The 27626-nt window shown below is 38.9% G+C and overlaps 1 protein-coding gene across 1 annotated transcript in view; it reads left to right on the top strand.

Moving 5' to 3' along the window:
- Window positions 1–24195: 24195 nt before the first annotated feature.
- Window positions 24196–27626, top strand: part of LOC118208441 (cadherin-4-like) — a 399806-nt gene continuing 396375 nt past the window's right edge. Inside the window, exon 1 of the mRNA XM_035383132.1 lies at window positions 24196–24282. The gene's annotated coding sequence lies outside the window, so the exon portion shown is untranslated. The remainder of the gene's footprint in view (window positions 24283–27626) is intronic.

Here is a 27626-nt window from a genome sequence, read left to right as displayed (position 1 = left end):
TCCATTGAGCGAAGGGCACTATCAGCATTTTGCTTGGTTATGCTGATCTCCAGCAATGATGATATTTACAGCTGGCTTCATCACTGTTTCTCCATCTACCTCAGCAGGTACATAAGGGACATATCTGTCATGTGTGTAACCTAGGATGTTTATCATATCTGCTGTATTCTTTTCATCTGCATCAAATAGTCCAAGGTGGGTTATATCTGTTTGTTTGGCCATTTCAGATCAGTAAACATGTGGTATGTGCCACTGATGGTCGTCTTTGAATGGGCTGAGGCATGGAAGGTGGGACACCAACACTCTTCCTATCAATTCAGCAAATTCCTGTCTGAGATGGACTTTATCATTCTGATTTGGCAATATGTCTGTAAGTGGGACCTCCAGTACAAATCTTCTGTTGTCTCCGGAGAGATGAGTGGCACTGACTCTCTCTTTATTACCAGCCATTATCATCCAATAATACATTTTTTTTTGGTGGGTCATTGTCATGGTATGAGGGGTTACACTGTGATCCAAGTTATCGATCGTGATCTGGACTGGAAATCTAACTGAAGTGATCTGGAGATAGAGAGGAAAATGATACTGTTTTAATTGAAGATTAATTAGTGCAAAGGGAAAAGGACGGGATGTAGTGACTGGAAAAACACTACTACAACAAAGTTGTGAAATAAAAACAAATCTGACCATTTCAATTTTAAAAGTTTGACATGCAATACTGTGACACAGCTTTAATGAATAAGGTGTTAGCCTGGGGTATACAAACACTCACAGCCTTTACCAACCTGATCTATAGATTGAGGAGGCAGACAGGTCTGAGGTAGATCTTTTCTACTGAGCGAAAGAGCTGTTTGTTAAGTTCTTATTGTAAAATAAAAATACCAGCGCTACCCATAGATGCTTCTCCTGATTATAATTTATTTTTCCCAACATGTGTAATCACAATGAACTGTAGGATGGGACTTGAGTAGACTTATGATTTCCATGTACCAACTTAAATTTCACAATTAAAGGAACAGTTCAATTTATATTGACAGTTCTGTCATCATTTACTCACCCCCATATGCCGTCAAAGCTCCTTTGAGGTTTGTGTCCACGTAACATACAGCAAGTTAGTGAGAGCTAGCTCATTTATGCCCTTTTCAGAACTCTAAAGAAACAAGATCCATTGGCTTCAACTTGTCTGGGAGAAGGCTGAGATGGAGTTTTGCTCACTAACTTGCTGTGTGTTACACAAACCTCAATAGAGTTTCAACTGACATGGGGGTGAGTAGGTCATGACAGAATGTTCATTTTAAAGTGAACTGTTCCTTTAAAGTGAAGTTAACAAACCTGAACTGGCTGTGAATGCAGTTCTGGGGCTATGGTGACAAGTTTCTTCCTCACTGCCCCATCATCAGATGGCAGGGCAGTTGGCTGAGGTAGATGCTGGGACTGAGGCTGTGGCTGAGGCCTAAGTTTCAGACTACAGACAGCAGACTACAATAGAGAAGATGAAAGACAAGAAATAGTAACACATTTTAACTTGGCCTTGACTGCTGATAACAATTTCCATATCATTTTAGTTTGAACTGAGATGGTCTAGTAGCAATTTGAGAATAATTATGGTTTTTATTGAGACTATGGTTAGCTGCTCCTCAGATCTCTACATGTAGGTTAAATTGAGACAGCCACCTTAATACATCTCTGGACAGCATAGCTTTGTTTTCCAGGCAGAAACATGAATGGCAATTGGTGTTAAATGTAGCTATATAGGCAAGTTGTCATAGAAAAAACTTCTGTATAGCTAGTCATAAACCTTTGTTTAATCATCAATGACAGGACTATATGAGTCTTACATTTAGCCTATCTATGTATCGAATCTGATTTTAATACAGTTGCAGGACCACAAACAACTTGTGAACGCACCTCGGAAAAGCCCAGACTCCTTCTTGCAAGACTCTCATGCCCGATGTTGATTCGTTTTCTGACACGGCCATCGTCAGTCAGAGTTTATTTGGCACTTTTGCGGGGATTTAGACATTTTAATGCCAGGGCTTGCCTCCCCACGTGTAAATGCTCCACCAAAACAAGTTCTTCTTTTTTTTCTGAGTTTAAATGGAGGGTCACAGCCACTAGACGTATACTGCCACCTTCTTAGCGGGATTGAATTGAACATAATTTCTTGATGTTTTCCAGTGGTTATTACATTCTGTTGTAAATATGAGCTGTCTTGTTCTTGCACCATCATTTGTGTTTCAATAAAATGCACTATTTAACCTAGGGAGTCAAAGGGAGATGTGAGTCATACATATAATGTATATACCTCCTGAGCTATGGGGCGACATAGGTCAGCAGGTAGAACGGTTGTCTGGCAGTCGGAGGGTTGCCGGTTCGATTCCCCCGCCCTGGGCGTGTCGAAGTGTCTCTGAGCAAGACACCAAACCCCTAATTGCTCCCAATGAGCTGATTGGTGCCTTGCATGGCAGCCTTTCACCGTTGGTGTGTTAGTGTGTGTGTGATTGGGTGAATGAGAGGCATCAATTGTAAAGCGCTTTGAATAAAAGCGCTATATAAATGCAGTCCATTTACCATGGATGAATATGGAGGTATATTCATTGTACATAACAGAAATACTGTAGGTGTTTGGGCAAGTGAATAGTGCAAATAGAGATTTCTCTTTTGTACATTTGAGGAAGATGGGCCTCTAGGATATGGGCTTAGTTCTTCGCTAATTTTGCTAAGTGAAATTGTTTGTGTGAGTGTGGTACTATATTTATCTAATGCATGGACTTGTTGATGCCTCAGTTTTACAGCAAGATCAGAAATATGTACAGCTTGAGATTCTTCATCAGGTTCAAATCAAAAGTCTCAAATCCACAGCGATTCCAGTGTAATCTACTTTTGTATTGTTCTGTTTAACTCCATTAATCAGAGGGCTAGGCCCCTGTCTCACTCCTGCCCAGCTTCACCCTTCAAACCCCAGCCCCAATGTGCACTTCGGATGGTCACAGATCATTGTATTCTCTGGAGTGGTTTCTCACCACTGGAATGATTTTATACTACTCTGCCGGAAACCGTTAATCTTTACCTTGGATCTGTAACTGGTCTGAGTTCACTCCCATTGGGATAAATGAGGTGAATACACTGGCCACACTGCTGGCTGAGGAGGGAAAAGCCTTAAAACTCGTTACAATGTGCAGGGCACGACACTGTAGGGTACCCAACGAAGTGCATCGAGGCTCCTCAACGATGGCAGAACGTCTGCTTTTGATGAACCTTAGGCACTGAAAAGCCTGTCCACTTTTGGTGGCATTCCTCTTAATTTACCGCAAACAAAAGCATCATGATTGAGAAGGGAGGCAAAAACGAATGTGCTTCCATATTGCCAACATCCTTGAATAGACCTGGTTCATTCTCCGTATGAAACTAATTGCTAGCCCTCTCCTGGTGACTAATGCTGCATTGTGAGTATCTCTGAAAAGCTCAGGCAAGGTGTGTTGTTGTTTCATGACACATTATTAATGCAAGAAGATGATGTAAATCGATGTCTTGGCTGAAAGAGAGAAAAAAAGGGGAGACCTTACAATTCCTCATCAGCATTGTAGCAAATCCTCAGTGAAAGCATCCAGACTTCTTTGTTTGGTTTCTTATATTGATTGACCTGAAAAACTCAGTACAGTTACGTCCTAATGGAAGAGATAGGGGGCAGTAGTTTTGTACCTGTTATTTTGAATATGAATAGACCATTGTAATCTGAATAGCGCTTGATTTCTCACCTTGTGACACATCTGTGGGATATCGCATGTGTGAGTCTGTGCAGGTGGGGCTGGGTGGGTGTTTTGTTTAGGAAGGGGGTGGAATTTGAATACAGATGAGCCCCTTTCACAAGCATTGGCCATGATGCAGTTTATTTCACCTTGCATCTGTGAGTGGGTTACCCGTCCTGTTATCGAAGCTGTGGCCTGGCCTCTTCTGCGCATCTATGAGTAGCAGACTGTTCAAACGGTGAGAATGTAGCAGCCTGTGCCATCGGGCATTCTACGCCATGATATTCTTTTATAAAATGGGAGAAGAAGAAGATAGACCATTCCAATATTACCCCGCAATCATGTTACCACTGGAAGCAGGTTTGTCTGCAGGGGAGTGCGGGCTCGACTGACGAAAAATAGTTACAGCCATTGTTTCCGGACAGAGCTGCGGGTTACGGTAAAAGCATGCTAATTCTCAGACAGTGCTCAGCAGGGCTTCTTCATAGAGTAAAAATGAGCAATGCACATGAAATGCGCTGAGCGAGTTTGGTCAGGATATTTTCTGCAGCTGCCATTGGTTGTCCTCAGCAGGCGCATGTTCTCATATTCAACCAATTGCATACACACAGTATTTTCCACAGAAGATTTTTATTAGGGGACTGTGTGTATGCAACCACATGTTATCATATTCAACCAATTTTATATATACACATCACTACATGTTCTCAGACTCAAGCCATCACATGCACACATCACTAATGGAGCACCTTTTTTAAGCTGACAGTCAGACCCCCCCAGTGCTGCTCATTGCCTGTGCCACTCTTTGAAGGCTCACATGCTACTACTCAGAGTTGTTCTCACTCTCCACCCCCCCGATTTACTTTGGGTTTACTCTGTAGGAAATTTTGATATTGTAGAGGATCCATGGATACATTGTGCGTTTCAGTGCAAATACATTTTTTGTTTAGCTCAGAAATTATTATAATGGAATCTGTAGTCTTGTTATGCTATGAGCAATTAAATATACAGTATGTGTATATCTATAGTACATTTTAGATGTATGTGAGAGAGTGAGAAAGAGAGATAGAGAGCAGAGCTTAGTATATGTTGAGGTAAAGATGGGCATGCTGAAGAGAGAGAGAAACTGAAAAAAGATATGTACTTGAATTTGAGCAAGAGAGAAACAGGGAGATAAATAGAGGGAGGGCGTACTTTAAAGTGACACGGGCTAAAAGTTAGACGTGTGTGATGGAGAATGAGGAGCTGGTGGTGTGTCTTGGGGTTGGGGGGTTGGGCAGACCCCCTCCATCACTTTCAGACCTGTGGTGTGGCATGGCCCCTCTCAGGGAGTCCGTGCAGCTGTGGCAGGCAGATGGCACCAGGTCGCTGAAATCAATTTCTCATTGCAGCCACCTTTAGTTAACAAGGTTAAACTCACAGCTCCATCAAGCACCTCCTCTCATACGTGGCACTGGAGACCTTTCACTCTTAAAAAGTCAGGGACAAACACAGATTGTCATATACCGCTTCCCCCTTACGCAATGTTGGCTGTGGTTACTGTGTGGAGTTTCCCTGTGTAGTACAGCACATTGGTTCGCATCACTGTTTTCACCAAAAGGGAATGTAGCTCGCTCATAAAATATCCAAACACAAAAAATGTGAAGCCAACAGCAAGTTTACCATCGCTTATGTTCTGCTTCGCATTTGTCCTCTCCTTCTTCTCCTGGCTCTGACGATTGCCACCCTGTTTTGGAGGCTGTGTCAGCACTCAGTAAATTACTGCCTGGTTTCAGTAATTCTTAAAATCCACATGCAAAGAAGAGAGTCGCAATTAAGACGTGTGTTAGTAAATTAGAGGGAATACTTAATTGGTCTAATTTACAGAATCTACACCCTGTTTTAGCGTCTTTGCCCCTGGTTTACATATGCATGAACAGATTTAAATATGTGTGAAGTGGATTGAAATGGCTGAGTGACATAATCTCCACAAATCTCTTTGTGATAGCAATTTTGCGTAGGAAAAGCAATTGCCATTTGTCGGTTAATCTGGTCCTCGATAGTTCAATAAACCAGTTCTTCCTCCTATATCAATCACAATTAACCGAGAATATTTTTAATCTCTTACTGTAGCTTCGAACCATCTTACGTCATTGACATAATATACACAATGCACCTGAGACTGGACTACAATTCTGAAGGTAGTGAGGCTGGAGCAGGTCTCTGTAGTTTTGCTTGAGTGTTTTTCTCGAAATTCTCAATACTTGCCTCACCGTACAAGCGATTTTATGTGTATATATATATTTGATTTCAGGTTGCTCTAATTTGAAGTATCACATGCACTCCTCGGTGTGCACGCACACCACTCCACATAATTCATCTCCATGTCATGGTTCATATTCATTTCTTTTCTGAATATCAATCAGGTAACATTGCTCCATTGATAAATTTTCATTCATTTATATTCAAAGACTTCACCCTCTTTTGTGTTTTTTATTTTTTCCACTAGGCACACTGGCACTGAAGGGGAAAAGGGGAAAATGTAAAAAGAAACTTTTTTGACTTTCTTTGACCTAAGTCTTGTTTTAAAAATGTAATTGGGAAGTTAATTAAACTTATTAAAAATAGCCAAGTAAATGATGAAGCAAATGGCTTTCAGCAAGCATATTTTCTTCAGACATGTACTTAAAGAAAAGTGAATTCAGCAGGACAGGGGTACACAACTCCAGTCCTGGAGGTTTGATCTCCATGCTAATTTTGGTTCAAACCAATTACCTTAGTTTTAGATTTCTGACAGTCACAGGTCTATAAACTATGCTGGTTCACTTCTGTATTTTGGCACTGTGAAATATTTAGGGTACACTTGCACTCTGCAGCTGTAGCTGGAGCTTACACAAATCACAGATTAAGATATTATTGAGCTAATTAAAAAATTAAGAGCAGAAGTTGACACAAGATTGGATTGGCCATTTCACTGTGTATGGGGTTATTATCATGCCACGCCTTTCAGATAGCCAATGTTGAAAAGAAATTATATTTTCATGAGATCCTGCTTACATCACTGCATGTTTACTGGTTATTAACCTAAGAAAATATTGATAACTGCAAAAACAAACATTCCAATAAATGCTTCATCACTCCAATAAATAGTTAAAAGTAAAATTAGTGTATTTTGACCTCACTTTTAAGCTCTGAGTGTTCCCCATCCCCAAAGGGTTTGTATCTCTTAAGTCTGAAGTTCTGCTGTGTTTCTGCTTGTGTTCCTTTAGCTAAATAATTTGATTAATGTAAGGTGTCAGGAGTTTACCATGCTGTCCTGGGCAGTGTACAGCATGACTGTAATTAGGGGGTCTGTGTCAACAGGTATTTACAGCTGTCACTGTCTACGAGATCAATGTGAATGGTGACGAGTGTCTAATATAGGAGCAGAGCCAGCCCAGGACTGATCTGGCTTTTGAGTACATTCATTTAAGTAGCGCTCCCATAGTCGGTGCAGGATGAAGCATTGGTAATTTACGCGCTGGTTCCTGGGGGCTGTTGAATGATGACACTCCCTGGAAGATCTTCGCCACCTCAGAAAAAAAAAAAAAAACCTTTTAGGTGTTGTAATCAAAAAACAGTTTGCATAGACACTCTATCAATGTACAAAAAAGCAATCTGTGGCAATTGTGATACTAAATTACACTCTGAGGCAAGCTTATTGAAATGGTTGTAAATCATTTGCTGGGGTAAATAAGGTTACACTGGTAACTTTCTATTTGATTTCATTTCATCATTGACTCTCCTTTCAATAGTATGGTGTATTTACAATTGCAGTGTCATCCAGGTTTTAACTTAAGGCCTTTATTAAACCAGTTTACCTTGATCTGTGCACTTTAACATGTGCACACAGATACATGTAAGTACACAGTGTAGCATTCGCTCACATGCACACTTCAAAAGGATCAGGTTTTGGGGTTCAGTAGATTCCCAGTAGGTTTGGGGGTTTAATCTCCAACCAAGTGATGTGAAAATCTTTTAAACTCTGCTTGGTGTGACTTGGGGGATAGATTTGGGTAATTGTCTTGTGAGAGCCTGACATCTTGTTCAGAGGGAAGAACTGTTCACCATCCACTTTTAATATGTAACAAAGATTGGTATAAGCCTTTCAAGCTATTTAAGGCCACCAGCTTGAACATGGCTGTACATACATTTAAAAAAAAAAAATAATGATTTATGTACATACCTACATTGGATGTTCAAACCCAGTAAGGTTCCAGACCCATATTGGCAGCTTTTTGTGGACATGTTTTCAGATTGAATCTGTTTCTCAGAATCCCTCATAATCACACTATCATTTACTGTCAGATGTAGAGATTCTTCCTGTGCAAGTGGAAACCTGATGTAACTTTAATCTTTCACTCAAAGAGGTTGAAATTAATTTATACTATGCTGGATTCCAGGTTAGTAAAATGTCCTATTTTAACAGAACTGTGCCTGTGATGTAAAGGACATCTTGCCTATCTCCAATTTTTTACTGTAACCAGCCACAGTGGGTGAGGATGTTTATTTTAAAGTCACCTTTAAAATATAAAAATATATTTTTCAAAGGCCATCTGAATCTGATCCCCATATCACCTGATGTCCTTGAATGTGTTATTTCTATCTGGGTCTTAAGTTGTAATATTGTGCATTTTTCATTTACTGAAGACACACAATTTAGCCAGAATGAATAGCTATTTTAACACATTGCACTGTGGATTCATACAACTGTCCATGTCCTTAAACAAACTGAAGTACTATTCTGAAAGATCAATAACAGTATCTCCCCCTGCTCTGTCACCACTTCTTTTGTAGGCAACTGAGGTAGTTATGCTATTATACAACCTTGGCCGTGTGTGTGTGTGTGTGTGCACGCTGTGCGTGTGCATGTGTGAGTGTGTGTGTGTGTGTGTGTTTGCATGTGTGTGTGTGTGCGTGCATGTGTTTGCGTGAGAGTGAGTGTGTGTGTTTGTAGAGGTATGGGGTGGGTAGGGCAATGAATCACACAGCAGGCAATTTAAGAGATAATTACATTGATCGTGATAAGTTATATATATCTTCAGTGTACAGTGAAACTAGTACATGACTCCAGTTCGGTCTTTTAAGGAAACAGATCCCAGACTGTGTGTTCTGTCCTAATGCTGATTTTATTGAAAAACACATGTGGCTCACACCGTTAAGGACAAAATCTCCTGGAACTTGTATATACCCTTGTGTTTTCATTACTTATAATGCTAGTAGATATGCTATGGGAAAGGTGTTCAGCATGCAGAGATATCCATGCAATTGGAGTTCATTTATTTTTTACACAATGTTAACTCTTGGCCCACAGAAACATCACATAAGGTGATGCTCTAATTCATTGACCTCAATAGGGAGGCCCCTTTTTAATTTTATGCAGGATTAGTATGACCCAGAGCCGGAGATGATGACCTCCTACTTGTTCTGACTAGTCTAGACTTGAGGTAGGCATTACTATATCACAGTAATGCCACCTAACTAAGAAAACCTGCAACTAAAATTTTATTTTAATGCTGCATTGGTGTGTGTGTGTGTGTGTGTGTGCATGTGTGCGCGTGTGCAATTTTGAACACATGTGAATCCATGTGAGCAGGGTCTTTGCTTTTCCCACTCATCTTTTTTGGTGAATGAAAACCAAGAATTGAAAATACTTACATTTTCATTAGATGGACAAGGTGTTATTGTTCTAGAAAATCAACAAGACCCTTATTACTTGTTTCCTTTCCATGTCATTGTGAAGCTCGAAATTGAGTGATGAGTAAAATCGCAGTGTCCTGCAGAGGGCACCAGAGATGTAATTTTTTCCAACCCCCCCCTCCAACCATACTGCAGTCAAGGCTGAGAAGCAACTGAGGCTGACGAGAGGTGTGAGGTACTGCAGCATGCATTATTTGGTTCTGAAGAAGTCGAATAATCTCATCCCAATGCCTGATCTGATGTGTTTGTCACAGAGGAGTTTTGAGTTAGCTGCAGAACAAGTGATGAACTGCAGTCTGATCAAATTAGTTCACGGTCCTACCGTGAAGAATCCAATATGAAATATGTTTAGCTCAGTGTCATCGAAAACCTCATCCACAAGCTGTTCCTTTACAGAGCAATAGTCAGTAATTAACGATATCCGGGGCAATCTGAGACAATTGGCCTAATTTGTCCACGGGAAAGGGAAACAGAAGACCAATCGAGCCCCTTGTTTCAGTCTCTCATTCATTTGGTCTCAAAATACAGGCAGCAGCAAGTAGATTTTCTCTGCAGCTGGATAGTATCCAGGCACCTTAATTACATCTGTGTGTGCTTGTGCGTGTGTGCATGCGTGTGCGTGCGTGCGTGAGTGTGTGTGTTTTCATATGAGCTATGAGCACTAGCTGAAATGAGAACATTGAAAACACAAATTCCAAAAAAAAAATTGTAATGTTGAAACACCAATATTAAAATAACTTACATTATTGTAACATACATGTACCCTTTAAAAATATTTTGGAATTATTTATGAATGCAACAAAAAATTATTAAAACAAAACATCATCAAAAAAATTACAGATTTCAGTTTCCTGGACCTTTAACTTACTAGCTTGGTGTCTGTATTTAGCTGGCTCGCAGACTCTGTCGAATAATGATATTGATGGAGCCAGAAGCTTCTTGTGTCTTCTCCATCCTGAGGCAGGGAAGGATGCACTACAGCACTTCGTGTTTTTCAAGCTGACCAGGCTCTGCAGGTGCAGAAATGGATGATCGTCCTGAATATTTCAGTCCTTACTGGTATATGCCTCCTCCATAATTTACAACCGTCTAGCAATTAGCAATGCCTAACGAAGCCTGAGTGTAAACAATCAAACCTCTCTAATGTTCAGCAATGGATTTAATTGGCTACCAATATGCTACAGTGACTAGTAGATGCAGCAACTTGGCCGGTGGTGTAATTCCAGTTATGTGCTGCACTTAATTGTAAACCTGGAATGAGCTTATCCCACCAAAATATTTTCCTCAATCATTACTATAAAAAATACAAAACTGATTCTAGACCTGCATAAAGTGCACACCTACACCAACAAATATGGTGAGCCATACACAAACAGATCATGGCCCAATTGATATGATATGAAATAAAAATAACCAAAGTGTGCAGCATAGTTTAAAAAATGTGACACAATCTGAGAAAAGATTATAGCGTAAAACAATATTTTTTCTGACTATAAATTCGATGAAATGTGAAATTATTGTCATTAATGAATTCTTAAAAAAATACAAATCTCAGGAAAATCTACTCATGTCCAGTAATAAGAGTAAAAATCCATTATTCACATCTCTGGTAATAATATTAGCATGTAACACTACTATAATAACAAAGCAAAAGTAGCCTTGTGATAGCATTAATAATATTGGTGTAACAATATAACTATACACAGGACATTTGTGGTCTCTGGCTTCATGTTGAGTACATGCTCTTTGACATACAGTAGATATATACAGAGCTGTATCAGTTGTCAAAGATCTGTGCTGATGCTTTTAATAGAGAGCAGGCTGATGTCAGCGTTGGGGCTGAGCAATTTCATTTCCAGTCTTTTGAGGCTTTCGGCAAATGCAAACATTTCACTTAAAATGTGATGAATAAATATAGTAGGGGTCTTAGATATGCTAGTAAGAAACCAATAAAACCAAATGTGATGGCGGAAAGTCCAAAGTAACAACCAACAAACAGCTGACCATGCAGAACAGTCAATGTGGGGTACATGATGATGCATTTGAACAGAGGCTACTATCTCAACCGTCTTCCTAAAGAGCTCTCAAAATTCCTGCTTTCAATTGTGTGCATAATTACATGCATACTTTTAAAAACATGTTTTAGTGTAGATATCCCAGAATCCAGTGTGTTAAGTACCCTCTGGAATTAAAAGATAGGGAATACGGAGAGGAAAACGTTTAGATGATTTTTAATATTGGACAAAGCATTTTTTCATTTGTGTATTTCTATACTGAATTATTTCTACATAGGTAGATAAACCTTCAGCTGAAGAATGGGGGACATTATGTGCAGATCCAGGCTGACTTTATTTACTTGCCTTGCATCCTTATTAAATGACTACATATTCAGTCAGATGAACTACGCAGAACTGAATCAAATGTAAAGACTGTGTGTCGGTGACAAATTCAGGTCCAGATTATGCATTGCCTTGCTAGTTTAATTAAAATATAATAATATATGAATCACTTCACAATAACCGGTAAATTGATTTGGCTCTTCATATGTAGTGAAGCCCAGTCTGCATGCCTCATTACTTATATTACTAGTATTGCTTACATATAATATTTATGTTAAATAAAAAGTAATACTACATAAAGTATATTTCTTTAGATTCATATTTTTTGTTTGACTTGTACACACTGGTATAACCTTACATGCTAAATCAAACTGTCTGTGTGTTCCTCGTGTGACACAGATAGTAGCATTCACCTGATATCGATAGAAAAGGGCAGGGAAATGATTTTAATGTAGACCATCATTCTAAGGCCAGCCAACCTAGTGATCCAGTAATTTTGGTTAAGCTTCATTGGTGCACAGGTGATATTTCTCCCCGTTATTGATTTAATATTATGTGGCAATTATGTGGCGGAGCATTTTTGTGGGGGCCTCTATTCCACAAGGCTGCATTCATGTTAGTAAAAGGTAGATAGAGAGCTAAAGTACAGTATGTATTATAAATCAAAAGGTCATATGCAAAAACCATGGGGGTGAAGGGAAAACTCCTTTGCATATTCCCCACAGAGCACAAAGCTCATCATTTTTCCTGAGTCCCTTCTGTGTATTGAAGTCCTGTTTTCCAGCACATTGTGGTATGGTGCTGAAATTATATGACTAAATATGGTTAACGAGGAAGCACTTCTGTATTACAAGCTGTTCGAATACAATCTCTTATCAAGTCTCTAAAGTTGCTCGTAGATACAAACGGGCATTTAATCATTGGTACTGGCTGTCTGTCATTGCATTTTCATTATAAACAGAGACATTGCGAAAACTTTGTTAGAAACTCCATATTCTAATGAAATAAATACCGCATCATTCATTTGAGCATTTACAAGGTAACTGTCAAATATCATCTTTGCAAACCACATTCTGGACAGTGTGTGCCTGAACTCTTCATAAACCTGCTTTAGATTAAGACCAGCACCGCTATCCTCTTCTGTGGCTCATAAAAGCCTCTGTGATGAACTGACACACAGTATTTTATCACCCATAGTTCAAATCAAACCTACACCTGCTGCTTCCAAATGCTCTAAATTGCAAGTGTATTGACAAGTGGTAAAAATGGCAATGTTCTGCTGTTATACAAGCCATTAGCTGCATTAATGGTACCTTATTATGTACTCAAAAAACTCAAAAAATAGATACTGGTGCATGTTTGACAGCTTTGTACATATCTTAGATAGAAATGAAAAGGGATTTCTAGTTTGTCCCTCCAAGAAGAGAGGTTATTAGAAAGCACATCAATTTTGCGTGGAATTTGAGAGCACATGCACAACAAAGACTTCCATTTTCCCAGTGGCTTATGGATATTATTATGTGTTTATTATTTTAATTGCTGGGACAAAAGCTTAACGAAGGTAATTATAGCTCCAAAATTCTGAACTCACAACACATCAGATTCACACAAATTAATGCTAATGACCATGGCCTTGCAAAAAAAGCAGAGAACCATCATAGAAAATTATCACTGCTACATGAAAAGGATTTTGGAAACAATAGCAGTTTGTGACAATATAGCACAAGCTGCTGAATTTGCTGGTCATGGTCTTTGCCATGATTGTGGTGATGGTCGTAGTTGGCAACAGTTAAGATATTGATTGTCTCCATTGTCTTCACTGAAATTTCATCAAACTGGCCAAACCTGAGAAGACATTAATGTATGCAGATACTTGTGGTAGTTTCATGCAATAATAACATCTTAATTCTTGCTACAACCCAGGTTTCATATTTTGTTTCTGCAAAAAAGCTGATATAACCATAATATGTGTGGTGGTGGTGGAGTGACTTAAAAAATCTTGCTGATGATGGCATAGTATCATGTATATAAATGAAGCTGATTTTTTCCCATAACAATCACCTCAGATAAGTATAATCAAGTGAATTATATGATAAATAAGTACACAAAACTACAGTATTTAAGCTCTTGTAGATAGTGTAGCCTATGTTCACCTTAGAAAGATTGTATAAATACTCTACTGCAAAGACACTTTCCAGTTTAACAGATTTAATTAAGCGTCTAGCTACATAAAGCCTAAATCAAGCATTTGTTGTACTATCTACTGTATTTCATTCTATAATGGCTCATTTGTAAACATGTTAAAATATTATTTTTCTTCTAAACAGTCCATGAAATATGTGTGCAGAATATCTCATTGGAGAGAGGGTCTACCAACCTTGTATTTATTTACTTGACCTGACAATGGAAGGTTGTAGAGAAACTCCACCTCTACTTCTGAGGTTGCAGCTCACATTTGCCATCTGGTTACAAGAGATTTGGAGGGAATTCCAGAAAATGCTTATGCCCAAGTCCTTGTCGCTATGAAAGTTCCTTCCAGCACACCCTTGGATCAATAGCCAATATCTCACAGCTGGATGTTAGCTTAGCTCTTCAAGCAGTTGCTCAAAGTCTTGTATGACATGCAAATTCATTTAAGTCTGTATGTGGTTTTGGCTCTGTACTCCAGCACTGGGATTTGAAGTGCAGGCTGTCACCCATATTGGGTGATCCATGTAGGAATTACAGACCTTTTTATACATCGTCTCCTGATTTTAGGGGACCAAAGGTAATTGGACAAATTAACAAAATCTTAAATGAAGTAATCATATTTAATAGTTGGTTGCAAATCTTTTGCATTCAGTGATTGCTTGAGGTCTGCAACCCATAGGCATCACCAGCCGCTGGGAGTCTTCCCTGGTGACGCTCTGCCAGGCCTGTACTCCATCTTCAGTTTCTGTTTGTTTATGGGGATTTTTGTCTTCATTCTTGTCTTCTGCAAGTAAAACACATGTTCATTCGGATTCAGGTCGGATGATTGACTTGGCCAGTCAAGAATACTCCACTTTTTGGTCGTGAAAAACTCCTTGGTTGCTTTAGCGGTGTGTTTGGGGTCATTGTCCTGCCGCAAGGTGAAGCGCTGTCTAAATAGTTTCGAGGCTTTTGTTTGGATCTGAGCACATAAAATGTTTCTGTGAACTTCAAAATTTATCCTAATGCTGTCAGCAGTCACTTCATCAAAAAAGGCAAGTGAGCCAGTTGCTGGGACAGCCATGCCCAAGCTCTCCACCATGTTTCAAAGATGAGAGGAACGCTTTGTATCATGAGCAGTTCCTTTCTTTCTCCACTTTTTTCTTTCCATCGCTTTAGTACAGGTACACATCTCATCTGTCCATAAGACTTTGTTCTGGAACTCTTTTTAGATGTACTTTATAGCAAGCAGATCACCATCCTTTTCTTGAGGCTTACCACTGGTGCCATGTGAATCTGTCGACCGGGGGTGGAGTTGCATTGTAAAATACGTCTTACATTACATTGTTATGAAATATTCCGTTGTCATTCATTCATTTTTTTTGTTTAAATTATACTTATAATTTGAGCAAACAAAATAAATAAATTGTTCAATTAATTTTCCTGTGCTTTAAAAAAAGACATTGTTTATTGTCGTCGTTTCCTCTTAATTTCAAAGAAGGGCATTGTCTGGGCATTGTTGAGGCACAGGTACCATTTTAAAGGTATTGTTTCAGGACTAGTATTGAAAAAATATAAACAATACCCATCCTTAGTGATAGGTGAACTTCACTGCTCAGCTGATTCAGCTGGAGCCAGCTTGACTCTGGTGGCCTGTCTGAACTAACGCAATCATTAAGATTCAGACAACTTTATTGATCCCAAGAAGGGCAATTCATTTGCAGCTTACCCAGTCCATACACACAACTCCAAAACTCACAAAGTTGTTATATGTCAGAGGCAACAGATCAACATACATGGGTCAATACAAGGAAACAACAAGCAGCAGTAAATAAAATAAAACATTTTGTTATAGTTCATATAAATAACCGAGTTTAAAAGAATGTAACAGTCATTTAAAATGACTACTGTCGGTGTTTAGTAGCCTGATAGCGGAAGGAATGAAGGACTTAGAGTAGCGGTTTGTTCTCCTAAGGGGCACATTATAACGCCGGCCTGAGGTCATTACAGTGAATTCACTGGACAGAACATGGTCAGATTGGCTGATAATTCCTTTTGCTTTCTGGGCCACCTGTTTCTCCCAGAGGGAGCACAAGTCTCTTTGCTGGGCTCCAATTATCTTGGAGCAGACTTTCACAATACCATTAAACCAGCAAATAAATGAGAAAGTTAGAAGACTTTCAATGAATGAATGATAAAAATTACATAAAATAGTATCACAGACATGAAAAGAGTTAAGCTTCCGCATTAAGTGAATGCTCAATTTAGGCCGGTGATTGAGTGGACACTTGGAATGTTGACTATCCATTTCACATGTGTGGACTAATAAAATGGTACGTTACAAAACAATCATCAGAGTCAGTACATTCTTTTGCCATTCTTATTTGCATTCTATATATCACCCACCACCATGCCGTTCACACAGTGCAGGACTTGAAACAATGTGAGAGCAGTCTGGTGGAGTTTGTCATAAAGGGACACTTGTCCAGACATGTCAGAATTGGCAACTCATCATGGTATTCATACAGTGGTTATTAAACTGGTAAAAGTGACAGACTCATTTTGACTACAATGGGATGACACACTCATCATAACTGCGTGTGTCAGAACTGGTTGCAGATAGGGTGGTGGGGGACACAAATCATTTGAAAACCTGTGCAAATAATTTGAATTTGGACATTCCAGTCCAAAACTGGGCATCTGGCAACCCTACCTGCAGGTCAGACTGTATATTATTCACATAATGTCTTTTGCAACACTACTGCCATTTCTATGACCACTATCTATTACTGCTACCACATTACAATTTCAAGCAATTGAGGTAAAAAAAAAAAAAAAAATGTATAAAATAACCCACAGAGTGAGAAGGAATCTCAGGAGGAACCCAGCTATAAAAGGGGGGAATAGGCATTCTTTGCTGGCTGGCCTGGTGAAATAGTTAAGCTAGAATGAATGGTAACAAACGTAATGTGGAATCTAACAGAGCAAAAGATAAAATAGGTTGGACAGGCTTTTGTCAGAAGTAGTTAAATTTGTTGGTAAAATAAGCAGTCCAGCCAGAGGGATGTGTAGTAAATATGCAATTCAGAGGGATGTGATGAAAAACATCAAATGCGGGAATATCTTCTGGAAGAATAGTGTTCCATTCCTCCAGTAGAGTTCCAGAGACTTGTAGAACCTATGCCAAGGTGCATTGAAGCTGTTCTGGCAGCTCGTGGTGGCCCAACACCTTCCTTTAATCTGTCATTTGTATTCAGTTACTTCCTTATCGCAGGCATAAGACAGCTTTCACTATCTAGTTTTGAATCTAGCCTTTGGAATGCCTCTGTTATTGGCATTTGTCAACATGAGGACCAGAGTGCCAGAGAAAATCAAGGATTGTGATTATAAAGCCGAGAAGTAAACATACCAAGACAAATCAAGCTTGCAGGCTTACCAAAATCAACTGTTTGTAACATCATTAAAAAGAAAGAGAGCACTGGTGAGCTCAGTAATTTTATGACAGTACTAAGGAAGCAAATTGAACACACCCGGCAAATCAGAAACACCTGTCAAGCCATTTGACGCAAACATTACGATGCCCTGAAATGGGGGGACTATTTATAAGAAGTTTGTAATTTCTAGATGAAACATAATGTATAAAACAACCTTAAATAAAAACTGAGAATGTGTAGTTCAACCACATGTGTATTGTTTGATTACAAATCAAAAATTGTTGAGTACAGAATGAAATGAAAAAATGTCTTTGTCCTAAATATGATGGCGCTCACTGTATACCTGTCAGGACTGCTTTCTAATGCTAGCATGCAGAAAACCAAGTGCTGAGGCAGTGTGATAGGAAGAGCACACTGTGTACCACAATTTATGAGAATGGTGTTGTGAACAGAAGCTCATTACCATATTTCAGTACATCTGCTCACTTCCTTAGATGTGTTGTATAACCAAATGCAGAAACCACATTTGTTGTGGCATAGGGCAATTTCCATTTCCATTATGTGGTAGTAGTGGGAGAATGGTTTGCAGTGAATCACAGTTCATAATGGAGTTCCTGCTTCCCTCTTCTACATTCCCCATTTTGGGGCGCTCCGTATGGCCAGGAGGTAGGTGTGTGATTACCACCCATATGAGCAAGCAACTGTTCTCCAAGCAACAGATAAAGCTTCTGTGAATTTTCTTAGCAGTGCAGCGCCAAAGATGGATAGGTTATAAAAGGTTTTGTTCCCATGCTGCTTTGCAACTGAAGACAATGTACACTAAACTTCCAAGCTCAAGCTTGCAAGACATTATTTCATGCTCTAAGACAGTGGTTTTCAACCCTGGTCCTGGGGGCACACTGTGTATGCTGGTTTTCGTTCCAACTACAATTGCAATCTCAGAATTTTAACATTATTTTTCCTTAATTAGGTGCTTCTCATGTCAGAGGGATTATTTTCCCACTTAAGCCACCTTGTGTCAGAAATAGCTATGCATGCCATAAAGAATAAAAGTCCCATATTCACATTGTGCTATATTGTAAACGATTACGTAAAGAGGTTAAAAAAGCTTTTTAACTAATCAAAATAAAGACTGAGGCAAATCAACAGGTTCCTAATTGGGGAAAGTGTGGACACCTGGCCACTAAATCTAATCATTTGATAGATAACGAAGAATTCAAAAACAAAGAAAATGATAACGAGTCAAACCTGTATTGTGATAATTAGTTTAAGGGAAATATTATGCACTTAAAGCACTTAAACACATGTGTTCAGCAACCTAATTAGGAGACTATCAATTCCCCTTGTTAATTTGATCTGTTAAAAATGTTACCTCTTTTTAAGTGATTGTTTGCAATCACTTAAAAAGCAACACAATGGGATTTTATTCTTCATGCCATGCATAGCAATTTCTGAAATAATGTGGCTTAAGAGGGTAAATAATTCCTTTTAACATGAAAAACACCTAATTAAGAAAAATTAACAGCTTGTTAAAATTCTGAGATTGCAGTTGTGGTTGGAACGAAAACCAGCATACACAGTGTGCCCCCAGGACCAGGGTTGAAAACCACTGCTCTAAGATGATTGCTTCATGTATTCTCAAGACACTGAACAATACTTTTCAGTACAGTTTAGGGATGTGAATGACACACATTTCTGACTGTCGACTTGTTGCTGTCTGGGCGATTAGTGATTACTCACTAATCGTTCTTTTTTACCGTTTGATCTAGGATACTGCTCAAGGGCATAACTTTTTAGTTTTAATATTGGAGGGTTGAAATGCAACACAGTAGGGGGGTCGAGGGGCATTCCCCCTGTCCCCGGGAGGCATTTTTTTTAAAACAGCAGCAGTGAAATGATCATTTCTGGTGAATTACATTACATTACATTATATTACAGGCATTTAGCAGACGCTCTTATCCAGTTCGACTTGTACAACTTTAATTCTAAGAGGGAAAATAGGTTACTGTGGAAAGTTTTGGCTTAAGGTGAGGAGCAAACCTGTTGAAAAATATGGAAAACTGAAAAAGAATAGGAAGAACAGTGGAAGAGGTTTAAAAATATATGAATTTATTAACATTTAATAAATTTAGATCTTGTGCGCAGCAGTGGGAAACTATTTAAATTGCATGCACAAATGTAGCAACAGTAAAAAGTGCTTGAAGTGAATGAATGGGCAGCATGGTTCTTGCCTTTAACAGAACTTAATTTAAGGGGCCGTTAAACATCAGATTGCGACAACTGACAAGGATGAGAATCTGGATCCCATATCATTTGCATAATCTGTATACATCACATTTTTTTTCTCCCAGAATTTGGCAATAGGCTATTGTTGCAACGCGTAGGCCTGTACAAATAATACCAAAGTTTACATTAGCATTGACAGTTACCATCCAAAACTGCCAAAAAAATCGCAGAAAGCACTAAAAATGGAGGAAATCGCTGAAATGGCAAAAAATGAGGAAATTCACAGTATCCATTGCACCTGTGACTTCTGTGACAAACAACCAGCATTTCCAGTATATCCTAATCACATCATGAAATTCCCATCTTCATATGAAACTATTTTTCTCATCATCATGATATATTATTTGGGGAATTATTTGTAATATTGGGGGGTTGTAACCTCCCTATCCCCCCATAGATTACACTCTTATACCGCTAATAAAAACACAGCACTACTTGAATCAGTGCAGATCCCGTGACTAAAATGGCAGACTTTGGGAGAGAAGCGGCTCTTTCCCTACATTCAAGTCGAGCTGTGATGGCTGTGCTCACGACTAACAATCGACAAATTTTTCACATTCTCAGTACATTTTTTAGAACCTTCACTTTTTTGGTGACTAATTGCATATACATTACACATTTGCATATGTAAAACGATTGTGGGCTATATTTTAATGATCTAAGTGCACGGTCTAAAGCGCATGGCGCAAGTGCATTTAGGGCGTGTCCAGATCCACTTTTGTAGTTTAGCAGCGGATAATCTGAGCACAAAGTAAGACGCATGGCCCAAAGGGGTTGTACTTAGTCTCTTAATTAATCATAGGTGTGTTTTGGGCATAATATGAAATAAACCAATCAGAGTGTCATCTCCTATTCCCTTTAAAAGCCAGCTGCGCTTGCACTTTGGCGGATTGCTATTATAATGGCGGATTTGTAGTAGGAAGTAGTAGGAAAGAAATTCTGATAAATATTATGACTAACTATTATGACATACATTTAAAAAAAATATCGCGCGTTGTGCACCTGCCTATGTAGGCGCATATTACTATCTTAATAATGCGCCCTTAAAATAACAGTAAAATACTGCGTCATTGACTTAAGACCAAGTTTTTGTTGGTCAATCGCGCAATTGCTTTCCGCTGCCTCAAGATAGCAATGTGCCAACAATGCGCCTGACCACACCTCATTTTAAGACCAACACACCCATGGGCGCTCAGATGGGCGCAAGTACATTTGCTATTTAAACAACGTGGGCGCTGGACGGGAAAATGACAACTGCGTCGGTCTGAAACCAGCAAAGACTCCTGCGTTGCGCTTGGCGCCGCTTTGCGCCGGGTGTAAGATAGAGCCCTGTGTTTCCCTGAAATGATTTTGATATTAGGTGGTTCTTGACAAGTTTGTTGTTACATGTATACCCTTGTTGGATTGAGGATTAAACTCACAAAATTCCTGATTACACCAAAAAGAAAGCATATATGTCCCCCAAAACCTGGGCTTTGTACTTTACAGGGTTTAGTGATTGAGAGCATAGTTCTGAGTTTTATCTAATAAGCAAAGAATATGGTTATTTAATGAATATGCACACACACTAATAGCTTCTCTTTGTATCTGTTCAGAAAAAAAAAAATCTTCCTGTTAAGAAAATATACTCATTCATTTAATGTAATATGCTGTGTATTCCAGATGCAGTGTAATGGCACAGATCTTTTTCAAACATTCAAACATTCTTGTAGAGATTATCAACACAACAGACTGACCCAGAAAACAGCCAGTATAAATATGTCAAGTTCAGGAATTACAAGCATAACCTAATTTTCCCTCTCATTCTAGAGTATAAGATTAATGCCTGTCTGCATTTTTTTCATTTTCATACTGGATGTACATTATTCTTGGGAGTAAAACATTAAAAGTTAGTCTGCCATTCTGCAAGGTTTATGTATGTGCACACATGCATCAAGTTATTTTTTGAATAGTGTGAATTTAAGTCCAAGCCTTCATTCCTGTAGTGGTGGGGGGGTTATCACTCACAATTTATCCCTTTTTTATCCCTTATTTTTATAAAGACAAAGCTTTTTAAAACTGCTATGAGCTGCAGAGAAAAGCAATAAAGACAACCAGGATTATGGAAATATCTGGTGAGGTGGTAATTGATTCATGTTGAGCCTTTGGTGGGGATTCTGATTTTTTTTTTAAAATCAGGACAAATGAAAATAAACTGGGAGTTAAACCTCAGATTCAGTGAACATAAATCACAGAATTTTCCCACAAAATTAGCCGTTTCCATATTTCCATAAAATAATTTTAGCAATATTAACATTATAAAGAAATTTTCTGAAGTAATTATTTTAGTATTTTCTAATATTTAGCGTCGATACAAGCCAGTAAAATCGGTTGATTTTTAAAGTATGTATTTCCTTGCCGCAGGTGTTAGTTTATATACTTGTGGTTTCATGGCATTTTTCTGATAACTAAAAGGATGGATTTCCAGGGATGTAGAACTTACAATAAAAATCTATTTATTTACATGTAGCATTTTCATTTATTTACTCTCTTCAAAGAATGTCTGTGTCATTAAAGTTGTTATAGTTATTACATAGATCCTACAGTTCACACAGCTTTATTTATTCCTTTATTACAGCACCATATGTTTATTTCTGGAGCTATAGCCGTAGAATTTGTTTTTAGACATGCAGTGAAGATGGTGGCACCAAGGTTCCAGTACACATGAATGACACTGGATCTTTCTCTATCACATCATATTGATTTAGTGTTAAAGGACCCTCAGTGAACTTATTCAAATGAAAAGTTTTGAATTAAGTACAGCAAGCACAGACATCAAAATGTTTTGCAGAAAAGCATAAAAACTAAAGGCTGAGCTGCAGCTTTCTCAAATCAATCTGAACATGAATGTCAGTTTATTTATTTTCATTCTAGCAGTTTTTGCGCAAGGCTCAGTTAGAAGTGTATTTTTGTGTGGAGGTGGATTAGGCATCACTAAATTTTATTCACTGGACCCAAAAACTCTTTATTTTATGCAAAGTAGCAATCATTTGGTGTGTGTTAGAGAAAGCAAGAGAGAGAGGGGTATAAACTGCAGCTAAATGTGAGTATTTGTGATTATACAGTGTAACGGGTGGTTGTTTTCCCCAAGCTGAACCCGATGGCCTTTATCCACTCCTGAAGTGCTGTATTTTATTTACAGGAGAGTTTTCCAACTTGTTTCTTCTACAGTAGCACATATACTTTTAAAAAAATATTTGGCTATAAAGTAATGTTACTGTCATTTATTTGTTTGTGTTCGTTCAAGAAGATACACCCAACCAAAACAGTAGTTCTCAGTGCAGGCAAGCCATTTTCACAATATTAGAATTGAATACTTTTTACCTATTTCATGAAAATAATGACATCAGTACTTTCTTCATTTATAAATATTTAAAGTCAATAGTGTTTAGCCTTGTATTTATTATTAGAATACATTATGATGAAAACAGCAGCTTTGTAAGAACAAATAAATGCTATACCTTAGTTTATTTCCTTTAGATGAATGGGGCATCACAGAAATTAGATTTTTCCAGTATGCCAGAGTCTGTCCAGTGTGTGTCCAATCCATTTTGTATCTATTGTTTGGTAGACTACCATTACTAGAACAATTAATAAGATGCTTGGTATGCTCAACTGAACATTTTCCCTGGATGTAATATCTTCCAAGTAATGACCGTAAGTACACATGAACATTTGTTGATATTTGTCGATACAGACTTGTAATTTACTGAGAAATGTGCAGAACAAATTAAGACTCATCCGCCCTTAAGTTCCAGGTATGAGAAATAAGGACTAGGGTGGCAGCTACTGCAGAAGAATATGAATAAACAGACAAAGTAGAGACATTAAATGTGCATTCTGGAAATGAACAGCTTGTGAATTTCGGTGCCATTATGCTGAATACATAATCCAGTCAGTGAGGAAAAACATTGTGAAATGCTGACTTTGTACAAACTATTGAAACTGTCAGAAAGAAAACTGCTACAAAGTGTCTAGAACAGAAGAGCAATACTCAGGCCTGGATTTGATCATATTGCCACTCTAGGCAAAATGAAAACATGCCACCCCAAAACCACAATCAAATGAAAACATAGTCTACACTAATAATCATTGTTATCATTAGCTACATTTGTGTTACCTTATGAATGGTGTTAAATAAATATATTTCCAACTTTATCTTAAAGACCAGAGTGAATAGATTGATTTTGAAAATTCATACGGCGGGGACATAAAACTTTAAATTTGTGTTCTTGGCTTTGTTGGGCACCCGCGCTCTATGACAAAATGACAAGTGCTCTGTCCGACTCTGTCCGTCGCATGCCAGCACGGTTCCTGCCTTTTGTGGCCAGCAGTGTTGCAAGTGCTTGATGATTGTTCCTGAGACTAAAGCGACGTCCCCAAAGATATATCCTCCACCTCTCCATTGCGAATGCACACCCCATTGCCTCTTTTCCCACTGCACTGTATTTCCTTTCTGCAGGTGTTAGAGCCCGAGAAGCAAATGCAACAACGCGCTCGCTGCCGTCTGGATGCATCGGTAGACTCAAACAACTTGGATCAAATTAGGTAAGTGCAGGGCTCTTGATCAATAATGTTTTCAGTGTTGGGTCTCAGCCTCTTCTGTCCATCTTATTTCAGTCTGTGACGCTGTTCTCAGCAGACTCCACAAAGGCTCACATACATAGTTTGGGAAATTTGCTAAGCCACTACATCAGGCCTAGGAAGGAACGTAGTGAAGCTGCATCTTTTGACACAGGAGCTTCAGCGATGGCTGCAATGTGCTCTGGAGTGGGGCGCAATCCCTCTTTGGATATAACATGGCCTAAGTAGGTGATACTCGGCTTTGCCAATGAGCTTTTTTTAAGTTCAGCCAAAGTCCAGCATCCATGAGGTGCTGTAAGACTGCTCTGAGGTTTTAGCCATGCTCAGACTCTGATGCTCTGTAACAGATGATGTCATCCAAATAGCTTTGACAGCCAGGCAGATCACCAAGTAGAGTGTGCATCATGTTCTGATCTTCAGCTCAGCAAATCACGTTTAAACTAGTGACTAGCTTCTGTCATTGTTTTTAGCAGCAGGCCAGGCGACTCGCGCTACTTGCCGACCCCGGTCCTAGCACTGCCAATCGGCACCCCATGTCTTTTGCTGCCCTAGGCGGTCGCCTAGAGTTGCCTAATCGGCAGTCTGGCCCTGGCATTAATGAGTCAACTGGAGGCATATGCTCAGTAAGCCATGAGTTTTGCACCTTGGATCAGATAATGAAGGTCTTTTATGCTGAAGTGGCTAATAAGGTTAATCACCACTTAGAAAGCAGTGTTGACAGAGCTTCGTTCTTGGTATGATCCTATGATAAATACGCTGCATACAGTAACTGCAAAGGTGGGGCAATATTGTAAGCAGACGTGTCCATGAGCTTTATAGCTAAAAAACTAGGAAAGAGCTTTTTTGCCCTCTAGTTTTTTGTTTTCCCCCAAGTAGGTTATTTCCAGTTATGCCTCTTGAATAATCACTGTGCCACACACAGTTGCACTCAGTACAAGGAGCACTGCAAGAGAAGTATGTAGCCTCCTCCATTGCACTCACCCACAAGCTAGTAACTAATTTCCACACCACAGCCCATACAGCACAGCAGGAGGGTTGTGTCAAAAGCCTACCTTTCACTGATAATTGCTAGTGCTCTATGGGAAACTGCCATCTTGTGTGGAGTAACTAATGCAGCAGCAACCTGAGAAACCCTGGCCAACTTAAACCCACCCTACCCCTGGTGGGAGGAGGCCAGTCACCATGGTGACATAGCCGAGGACATAGCTTTGGTTATACTGAAATTTTAGGGGCAAGTTGTACTTCTCTAATTAATTTTCTATACGACGTACATTCAGCATCTGTTATGCAAGCTTAGTTTCTCAAAGTGTATGCCAAATGCAAAATAAAATCCAAATCCAAAGCAAATCCAGAAAACATACTTTAGAATTTTTTTTTTTTAATTTCACTGCTGTTCCATCTTAAGAGGAGATATTCTAATTATCTCTTATTTTAAAAGACTTTGTTGCTATGTTTTCTGTCTCTCATAGTCTTACAAAGAGTACGTGAGAATTTCTGAGACTTTAATTAATGTTTTATAAAGACATACTGTATCACAGTAGATTCCAGGATGGTCGGGCATATATTGTTTCATATTTAATGTATGAGCAAAACCCATTTTGAAGTCCTTTCATATTAAAAATGAAATAATAGGAATAGTTATCCTTGTGGTCTACCTTGGGGAAATAATTAAGTAGTTACTGGATAAATTGTCATCTGATTGGAGCATGAATTCAAGTCCATTTGTGGTGTTCTGTTTGACTAGCGGCAATCTAATAGGATTTGGAAGGAGACTCTTCAGTTGCTATAGCAGCCAGCCATGAGACCTCCGTGACATTTATGTTCTCTGTTGTTTAGGTTTTTTACTTGCATATTTCTTCCAATCTGGTTTTTGAAGTACAAGTTGAATGTCGCATTCTGCAGCTCCCCCTTCCACACCCCCAAACCCTCATGCACGAGAAGATTCCAACAAAGGTTACCCATTTGGACATAGGACAGATGGTCAAGAGTCTCTGAAATATGAAATGCCATCCTGTATTACACAGACCCGTTATTCAGACGCTGTGTTGCCACGCTGTTATTGTATTGACACAAATGGCTGCATCTCAGACATCTTCATGCTAGGGTCACTGATTAAATGTCTGTATTAAAAGAAGGAAGAAAGAAATGTATACAGAATGTAACCACTCCTTCAAAGTAGAATAAAATTGTACTGTCCTGGGCCAGGATTTATTTTGACAGTTTTATTCTTCTGAGAAGAGTCTGAATGAAATAAAAGATAATAAAATGTCACGTTAACGTCACCCTTTATATTTAGCTACAAACTTTGTTAGAGGGAAAAGCAGTTCCTTGCCACTGGCCCCTGGCTTGGTTGCATCACCTGATGCTCTGTCACAGTGCGAAATCATCCCTCAGAATTTGATTTAATAGCTTCTCCTGTAGTATCACTTGGCATGCAGACAAAAAATACACCAACATCCCCAGCCCCTCACCTCAGGTCTGCTGTCTTGCCTTGGGTAGAAGGAAGGCTATAGCCAAGCCCGGTAACAGTTAAAAACAAGTTTTGTTGTGTGGGCTAGCCTATGCAGGTTATATACTCTACGACACCTTTAAGCAGGTCTGCTACTACAAAACAGGCTTTGGGGGGCAAGCGTATTGACTAAACGCAAGGACAAATCAGCTTGTAATCATTTTGAGAAAATCACAAAATATCCCACACCTACTCCCCATGCATAAGGTGACCCTGGGAAATGAGAAATGGAAAATACGGCATTAGATTCCTAAAATAGACCGTTTTACAGTGGTTACCAAAGCCCCTTGAGATTAAATGGAACAATAACAATCTCTGTTAATTTACAAAACTCTGTTTTTCCAGTGTCTGACCTGACCTACCTACATCCATGGTTATATAATCACTGTTTCTGAACGTGGTGCAACGACGTGCTCAGGTTTTAATTCACATTTTCAAAAACATCTAATTAAATCATGAACTGACCTGTGGAGATGAGGACCTAGCCAGGGAAGGAAACTCAGGGCCCATCAAAGCCTAATTGGCGACACCTTGTATTGAGTGTAATTATACTTATCTAAAGTTATTTCTGAGGGTCGTTAAGACAGTGTAGGTTAATTGAGCTATTCAAGGCAGCTGGGAAGGAGAGGGGGAGGGTTAAAAGATGAATGTTTGATTTATTCATTTAAAAACAAACTTTCTTTTGTTCAAGGAAGGATAGTGATCACATGAGTACAGCAAGTAAAGGTAAAATGAAAAGTCAAACATCTAATTAAAAACAGCGGAAAGTGACTGTACTAACTATTCAGATTTCAGTTTA

The sequence above is a fragment of the Anguilla anguilla genome, chromosome 11 (genome assembly GCF_013347855.1).
Source record: "Anguilla anguilla isolate fAngAng1 chromosome 11, fAngAng1.pri, whole genome shotgun sequence".
NCBI classification, from domain to species: Eukaryota; Metazoa; Chordata; class Actinopteri; order Anguilliformes; family Anguillidae; genus Anguilla; species Anguilla anguilla.
The sequence above is the reverse complement of the archived record's forward strand: the minus strand, read 5'-3'. Positions and strand labels throughout refer to the sequence as shown.